We start from the raw sequence: 9,177 nt of genomic DNA, 5'->3' as shown, positions 1-9,177 counted from the left end.
TCAGGAGTTCGAAACCAGCCTGAGCGAGACCCCGTCTCTACCAAAAATAGAAATAAATTAATTGACCAACTAAAAATATATATACAAAAAATTAGCCGGGCATGGTGGCGCATGCCTATAGTCCCAGCTACTCGGGAGGCTGAGGCAATAGGATCGCTGAGCCCCGGAGATTGAGGTTGCTGTGAGCCAGGCTGACGCCACGACACTCACTCTAGCCTGGGCAACAAAGTGAGACTCTGTCTCAAAAAAAAAAAAAAATAGCACTTTAACTCTGGGATCTGCTTCCCCAAAGCCCAAAACCACAGAAAAACACCAGGTAAATCACCATGGGGGACATTCTACACAATACCTGACCTCCACCCTGTCAAGGTCATCAGAAGAAGGAAAGTCTATGGCCGGGCGTGGTGGCTCACACCTGTAATCCTAGCACTCTGGGAGGCCGAAGCGGGAGGATCATTTGAGCTCAGGAGTTCGAGACCAGCCTGAGCAAGAGGGAGACCCTGTCTCTACTAAAAATAGAAAAATATTAATTGGCCAACTAAAAACATATAGGAAAAATGAGCCGGGCATGGTGGCACATGCATGTAGTCCCAGCTACTCAGGAGGCTGAGGCAGAAGGATCACTTGAGCCCAGGAGTTTGAGGTTGCTGTGAGCTAGACTGACGCCACGGCACTCTACTCAGGGCAACAGAGTGAGATTCTGTCTGGAAAAAAAAGAAGGAAAGTCTAAGGAAGTTCTAAGGAACTGTCACAGCCAAGAAGAGCCTAAGGAGACATGACAACTAGATGTCATGTGGGATCCTGGCTAGGATACTGATACAGGGAAATGTAGAACTAAGAGAACCCAAATAAAATATGGACTTTAGTTAATAATAGCATATCAGTGTTTGCTCATTGACTGTGACAAAGGATGTAAGATGTTAAGAAGACCTGTGGAAAAAAAAAAAAAATTAAAAAAAAAAAAAAAAAATAAGCCGGGCATGGTGGCTCGTGCCTGTAGTCCCAGCAACTCGGGAGGCTGAGGCAGGAGGATTGCTTGAGCCCAGGAGTTTGAGGTTGCTGTGAGCTAGGCTGACGCCACGGCACTCACACTAGCCTAGGCAAGAAAGCGAGACTCTGTCTCAAAAAAAAAAAAAAAAAAAAAAAAGAAGACCTGTGATACATACTGATATGAGAGCAAGAGGGGAAACTAGGTTGGGGCTACATGGAAATCTGCATTTTCTTCCTAATTTCTGTGTGAATCTATGACTACTCTAAAATAAAAGCTTTATTTAAAAACACTGTAGGCCGGGCGCAGTGGCTCATGCCTGTAATCCTAGCACTCTGGGAGGCCAAGGCGGGAGGATCACTCAAGGTCAGGAGTTCGAAACCAGCCTGAGCAAGAGCGAGACCCCATCGCTACTAAAAATAGAAAGAAATTAATTGGCCAACTAAAAATATATAGAAAAAATTAGCTGGGCGTGGTGGCACATGCCTGTAGTCCCAGCTATTCCAGAGGCTGAGGCAGAAGGATTGCTTGAGCCCAGGAGTTTGAAATTGCTGTGAGCTAGGCTGATGCCACAGCACTCTAGCCTGGGCAACAGAGTGAGACTCTGTCTCAAAAAAAACACACATAAAAATTGGCCAGGCGAGGTGGCTCATGCCTATAATCCTAGCACTCTGGGAGGCCGTGGTGGGCAGATTGCTCGAGGTCAGGAGTTCCAGACCAGCCTGAGCAAGAGCCAGACCCCGTCTCTACTATAAATAGAAAGAAATTAATTGGCCAACTAATATATGCAGAAAAAATTAGCCGGGCATGGTGGCGGATGCCTGTAGTCCCAGCTACTCGGGAGGCTGAGGCAGGATTGCTTGGGCCAAGGAGTTTGAGGTTGCTGTGAGCTAGGCTGACGCCACGGCACTCACTCTAGGCTGGGCAACAAAGCGATCCTCCTGCCTCAGCCTCCCTAGTACCTGGGACTACAGGCATGCGCCACCATGCCCGGCTAATTTTTTCTATATATTTTTAGTTGGCCAATTACTTTGTTTCTATTTTTAGTAGAGACAGAGTCTCACTCTTGCTCAGGCTGGTCTTGAACTCCTGACCTTGAACGATCCACCCGCCTCAGCCTCCCAGAGTGCTAGGATTACAGGCCTGAGCTACTGCGCCCGGCCCACTGTAATGTTTTTTCACACATCTGCTTGTTTATTTGTATCCTTAGTAATAATTGACAACAACTAGTCCTACTATTTAAAATAAGAGCATTTATGATGCTGCAAAGTAAATAACGCAGACTAACATATAATTCCAAGTAAATGCCTCTTTCACATGCTTTAGGTTAAAGTAACACATATATGTCAACTTATTTAGCATATACTTTTTCTTGTAGAGTGGTTTTGTACTAGGTTGATTCTCTAAAAAGCTGGTCCCCTTTAAATCAGGGAAAATTTTGACATTTTAGTGAGTATTTCAATTCGTGGCTGAACATTTTCAAAAATATGACTTTAAAAAAAAAAAGTTCAAGTGGCAAATTGATTCATTGTGACTGGACAACTTATTCTAATGAATTCTTATCTTTATTTTGTTTCCAATCCTTCCTTTTAGCAGTAATACAATAGAATCCTATATTTGTTAATGGAAAAATATTCAATGAAAGGAAGAATGTGAGCAGATTTTGTGATGATGGTAATTCAATGTTTCATGGTGAAGTTTTCTAAAACAAAAGAGTTTACAGGGCTATAGAAAGTCAATTTCCTCAATGATGCTTTGCAGAAATTAATGAACTTAGAGAAATAAAAGTGGCAGGATGTTTTCTGAGTGATTTTAGATATTGCTGTGTTTTAAGCTGAAAATAATTACAATAATTTAAAATCATCATTGGGTCATGAGAAACTGTCAAACATGACAATTCTTCAATTTAAAAAATTTAGAGTTTAGCAATTGTAAAAGATGTGCTGTGCTATCTCATTGTTGTTGTAATTTGCTAATCCTTAATGACATAATGATATTGAACATCTTTTTGTATGATTATTTGCAATCTATCTTCTTCGGTGAGATGACTGTTCATATCTTTCGCCTTTTTTTTTTTTTTTTTTTTTGAGACAGAGTCTCGCTTTGTTGTCCAGGCTAGAGTGAGTGCCGTGGCGTCAGCCTAGCTCACAGCAACCTCACACTCCTGGGCTCCAGCGATCCTTCTGCCTCAGCCTCCCGAGTAGCTGGGACTACAGGCATGCGCCACCATGCCCCGGCTAATTTTTTATATACATATCAGTTGGCCAATTAATTTCTTTCTATTTATAGTAGAGACGGGTCTCGCTCTTGCTCAGGCTGGTTTTGAACTCCTGACCTTGAGCAAACCGCCCACCTCGGCCTCCCAGAGAGCTAGGATTACAGGCGTGAGCCACCGTGCACGGCCTCTTTTGCCATTTTTAATTGGGTTTTTTGTCTTCTGATTGTTGGGTTTTAAAAGTTCTCAGTATATTTTTAACATAAATTCTTCTCCAGATATGTATTTTGCGAATATTTCCTTTCAGCCTGAAGCTGGTGTTTTTATCCTCTGAACTTGGCCTTTCACAGAATATACATTTCTAATGTTATAACATCCACGTATTTCATTATTTCTTTGGCTGTGGATCAGCTTTCGGTGTGTGTGTGTGAAAACTCATCACCAAATCCAAGGCCACCTATATTTTCTTCCAGAATCTTTATAGTTTTCCATTTTAAGTCTGAGGACTATTTTAAGTGAAATTTTTCTGTAAGTTGTAAAGTTTATGTCTACACTTATTTCATTCCCTATGTTTTCCACCTAATTCTTCCCTCCCTCAGCATTTTCTAGAGAACACAGAGTAGTGAGCCCATCTTGGTTTGAATTTCCAGATCCTGGCGCTGAATACTCTGAACTCGGAATTTAGCTGGTTCCGCAGCACGGCCAGGAGAGGGCGCTCGCCGCCACCGCCTGGTGAGGGCTGCAGTGCCCGCGCCGGCCAGCAGGGGGCGGACCGCCCGGGCCTGCGTCGAGGCGTCGCGCCTGGCGTGAGAGGACGCAGCGTCGCAGCGTCAGCGTAGCTCCGGGGGGCGCTGACTTGCTGGGGATGGCTGATGCCGGGGTGAGACTTTCCCGCTGCAGCCCGGGAGGCACCGCCTTCCTGTCCGCAGCCGCCTGCTGAGGGGCAGCCGGTCCTCAGAGACCCTGGTGGGGGCTCGGTGTAAATAGTTGGAAAGGAGGAACCCACAGTGTCCACCACACCGAGGTCCCCCACACCCAGGACGCGGTGGCCACAGTGTGATGTCCTCGCAGCGGCCTCTCCACGCTGATGTGACAAAGGGCTGTCACCTGCGCGCTTGGTTCCACCGCTGTGCTGAGCTGGACGTGGGTGGCGCTCGGCCTCTGCGAGGACGTTTCCTGTCCTCTCTGCGTTACTGACGCGGTGTTGAGGTGGTTGTTTGTAAACGTCGTTTCCTTCCAGTAACTTCATACTTCCAGGGAACGTGCAGTCGCAGCACAGAGTACTCTTGTCCTGCCTTCAGATGCCCCGGCGTCATTGCTGTGTGAGACTTGCTACTTCTCACCACATACTCCTTGTACCAGGGTTTCCCAGAAAATAAGACCTAACCGCAAAATAAGCCCCAGCAGGATTTCTAAGCATTTGGGCAATAGAAGCCCTACCCCGAAAATAAGACCTAGTGATGGGCCTGGCTACCAGCGTGTCTGCACAACTCATGCATTTCGTCCCAGCCCATAAAGAAGACGAGCAGCCCTTCTCATCTGCCCCGTGAGAGCTCTATTGCTCCACATGAGAGATTGGGGCCAATCATTCTAAAGGAAATAGAGTTGCAGGAAATTCAGGATGAAATTTGGGGTTTGGAGAGTTATAATGATGTTCCAGAAGAAGATGACTTAACTATATTTGAATATTTTTTTTATTTATTTTATTATTTTTAATTTTTTTCTTTTAAACATTTTTATTACTTTTTCTTTTTTTTTTTACAATTAGACCATCTTTGTAACTATATTTGAATAAACGTAGACTGTTGTACCGTACTTGAAAAAAAAACACATCCCCTGAAAATAATCCCTAGGGTGTCTTCTTGAGGAAAAATAAATATAAGACCCTGTCTTAGGCCCAGTGCAGTGGGTTACGCCTGTAATCCTAGCATTCTGGGAGGCCGGGGTGGGCGGATTGCTGGAGGTCAGGCATTGGAAACCAGCCTGAGCAAGAGCAAGACCCCATCTCCACTATAAATAGAAATAAATTAATTGGCCGACTAATATATATAGAAAAAATAAGCTGGGCATGGTGGTGCCTGCCTGTAGTCCCAGCTACTCGGGAGGCTGGGGCAGGAGAATTGCTTGAGCCTAGGAGTTTGAGGTTGCTGTGAGCTAGGCTGACACCATGGCACTCACTCTAGCCTGGGCAACAAAGTGTGACTCTGTCTCAAAAAAAAAAAAAAGACCCTGTCTTATTTTCACGGAAACACAGTATTTTACTCAAAGCAGTGGCACTCTCCCGAGTGACCACCATTAGCCCCCAAATCAGGAAATACACGTTTCTACCTGAGGGTCCAATCCACAGACCACTTCACTGCCTTCCCTAACTAGGAGAAAAATGTCTCTTTCCATTACGGTCTGGCTTTCTTTTCTGGAACTATTCCTGAGATTGTCCCTCAGTTTCCCAGCCTTGGTAGATCTAAAGAGCAGAAATGACTCCAAGCTGGGTCTGCCACATGTTTCCTCCTGAGCAGACGCAGATGCTGCATTCTGGGTAGGAACGCCCTCTGTTTATGCTGTGCCTTCCTCAGTGTAGCCCACCATGAGCAGAGGAGCCTGTATTCCCTGCCCTACTGGTGATCTTTGCCGGATAATGGCAAAACACTGCTTTGCAGACACAAGTCTCATCACATCACTCTCCTGATTTATAACTCTGCTAATGGTTTACCACTGGCCTTGGGAAAAGACTACAAGACTGACCATGGCCTCCAGACCCTGAGCGCTCCTGCCTGCAGCCCTCTTTGGTACAATCCACCCCAACCCCCTACAGTCTACTCTGCTCTCACCTTCGGGGATACAGCAGGGTCTTGGGTGTCTTGGGGATTTTATTCAGGTTCCCTGGACTCATCCATACAGTGCACACCCTTACCAAATTTTTTAAGACTTTGTCCAGCTAAATCTTTAAAGTCATAGCAGTTGTGATATCTAACAATAGCAAAGTTCATAACATGATTTTTTCAAAGGACAAAAAAATGTATTTGGTATATCAACTGTGAGAATCACCCTCAATTTATAAATCAAGGAAACAGTAGCTAAAAACAGAGCTCATATTTGGGATAATTAGTAAAGAAAAATAAAATCTCACTGCTAAATGAAAGGCAAATGGCACAATTGATCATGGAAATTTCATAAGAATTTACTGAACTGGATATTGCCTTGCTATATTCCCTATCCATGTGTATGGAGTGTGTGTATGTATATGAGTGTGTGTGTGTGTACACCAGTTGCAAGGTATTTTAGGTTTAAATATTTATATTTACATCATCAATCTAGCTAAGTGATAAAGTCCTAGTATACACCATGACAATGTATATAAATATTTGAAAGTACCTTTTAAAATTTCACCATTTTAAGTATATAATATATAATTTTAAGTATATAATTCAGTGAAAAGTAATACATTGGCATTGTTGTGCAACCATCTCTTTAGTTCCAGAGCATTTTCTTTTAACCTCTGAAGGAAACTCAGACCCATGAAGAAGTCACTTCCCCTTCCCGTTCCCCCTCGCCCCTGGCAACCACTATTCTACCTACTGTCGTTGTGGAATTGCCTGTTCTGGACATTTCATATAAATGGACTCAAATAATATGTGGTCTTTTGTGTCCATTTTCTTTCACTTAGGATGTTTTCAGGGTTACATCCATGTTGCAACATACATCAGTACTTCATTTCCTTTTTCTTTGTAATTAAATACATGCACCATTCACCACTTTAACCATTTTTAAGTGCACAGTTCAGTGGCCTTAACCACATTCCCATCGTTGTGTAACCATCACCATCATCCATCTCCAAAATTTCTTTCATCTTCCCCAGTTGGAACTCTGGACTCATTAAACACCAACTTCCTATCCCCAGCCCCTAGAAATGACTCTAGGTACCTCATAAGCAGAAGAATATCATGTTTTTCTTTCTGTGCCTGGGTTGTTTCACTTTGCCTGATGACTCAAGGTTTATCCATGTTGTGGCATATGTCAGAATATCCTCATTTTTAAGGTGGAGTAATATTTCATTGTATGGACAGACCACACGTTGTGAATAATGCTGCCATGAACATGGGTGTTCAAGTCCCTGCTTTCAGTTCTTTTGAGTATATCCCCAGAAATTGAATTGTTTGGTTATAAATTAATTCCATAGTTTAATTTTTGAGGCACTATCATATTACGTTCCATAGCAGCTACACCATTTTACTTTTCTCTTTCCTTTTTTTGGCTGAAAAATATATCAGGTTATGGTATACCTCATTATGTTTATCCATCCATCTGTTGAGGGACATTTGGGTTGTTTCCACCTTTTGGCTACTGTGAACAGAGCTGCTATAAATATTCATGTCCAGGTTTTTGTTTGAACAATTGTTTCCTAATCTTTGGGGTATATACCTTGGAATGGAATTCTTGAGCCATGGCAATTCTATTTGTTACTTCTTAAGGAAACATTAAACTATTTTACACAAAGGCTGTACCATTTTGTATTTCCACAAGCAATGTTTAAAGGTTTCCAGTTTTTTTGCATCTGTGCCAACACTTGTTTTTGTTTTTTATAGCCTTTCCAGTGCATGTGAGTGGGTATCACACATCTCATTGTGATTGTAATGTGAATTTCCATAATAATAATGTGTACCATCTTCTTATGGGCTTTTTGGCCATTTGCTTGTCTTTTTTTGCAAAGTGTGTATTTTAAGTTCTTCATCAATTTTGTAATTGAGTTGTTTGTCTTTTTCCTGTTGTGTCTTAAAAGTTACTTATATATTCTGGTAATGGACTCTTATCAGATATATAACATGCCTCTGTGGATTGTCATCTTACTTTTTTGGTGGTGTCTTTGGGTTTCTAAAAGTTTTAAATTTTGAGGAAATTTTTTCTTTACTTGCTGTGCTTATGGTGTCAGATGTAAGAACCATTGTTAAATAAATCCAAGGTCATGAAGATTTATCTCCTTGTTTTCTTCTGGAGTTTATGTTTTTACCTCTTACACTTAGGACTTTAGACCATTTTGAATTAAATTTTTCTGTGTGGCGTGATGTAAGGGTACAGTTTCATTCTTGTGCATGTGGATAGTTGTCTAATAACACTTGTTGAATTTAATGACCTCAGCCCTTGTCCAAAGGCAATGGACTATTTATGGATTTATAAGATATGGATTTATAAAGTATGGATTTATTTCTGGACTCTCAGTTAGATTTCATTAATCTATATGTGTACCCACTATAATCTTGTTTTGATTGCTGTTGCTTTGTAGTAAAATTTAAGATTTAAATTTGGGAAGTGGGAACCTCCAAGTTTGTCGTTCTTTTTCAAGAAGGTTTTGGTTATTTGCATTCCCTTAAAATTCCATTTGAATTTTAGGATAAGTTCACCCAGTTCGCCAAAAGGCCTTTTTGGATTTTTGTAGGAATTGCATTGAATTTGAGATCACTTTGTGTAGTATGGCCATCTTAAAACATTAAATCTCCAGTCCATGAACATAGAGTGTCTTCATATTTATTTAGATTTTTCTTTAATTTTTTTAGTAATATTTTGTCATTTTACACGTATAGGTCTTGTACCTTGGTTAATTTTTTTCCTGAGTAGATTATTGTTGATGTTATTCAAATGGAATTTGTTGTCCTAATTTTATTTCCAGGTTGTTGAGTACTAGTGTATAGAAATAAAATAGATTTCTGTATATCAATATGTTGTGTTGTAACTTAGCTGTATTTGTTTGCTAGCTCAAATAATTTTTTTTGAATTCTTTAGGTTTTTCTATATGTAATATCATGTAATTTGGAATCTGTAAATAGTTTTATTTTTCCTTTTGCATATGGATGCCTTTAATTTCCTGTTCTTATCTAATTGTTCTGGATAGAACTTTCAGTACAATCTTACTTTTTTTTATTTCAAAATATTAATTAAGGTGGTATAAGTGTTTTTGTTACATGGATATCTTCTATAATGC

Source organism: Microcebus murinus, chromosome 19, assembly GCF_040939455.1.
Source record: "Microcebus murinus isolate Inina chromosome 19, M.murinus_Inina_mat1.0, whole genome shotgun sequence".
Lineage (NCBI taxonomy): Eukaryota > Metazoa > Chordata > Mammalia > Primates > Cheirogaleidae > Microcebus > Microcebus murinus.
This window is presented reverse-complemented; position numbering follows the sequence as displayed.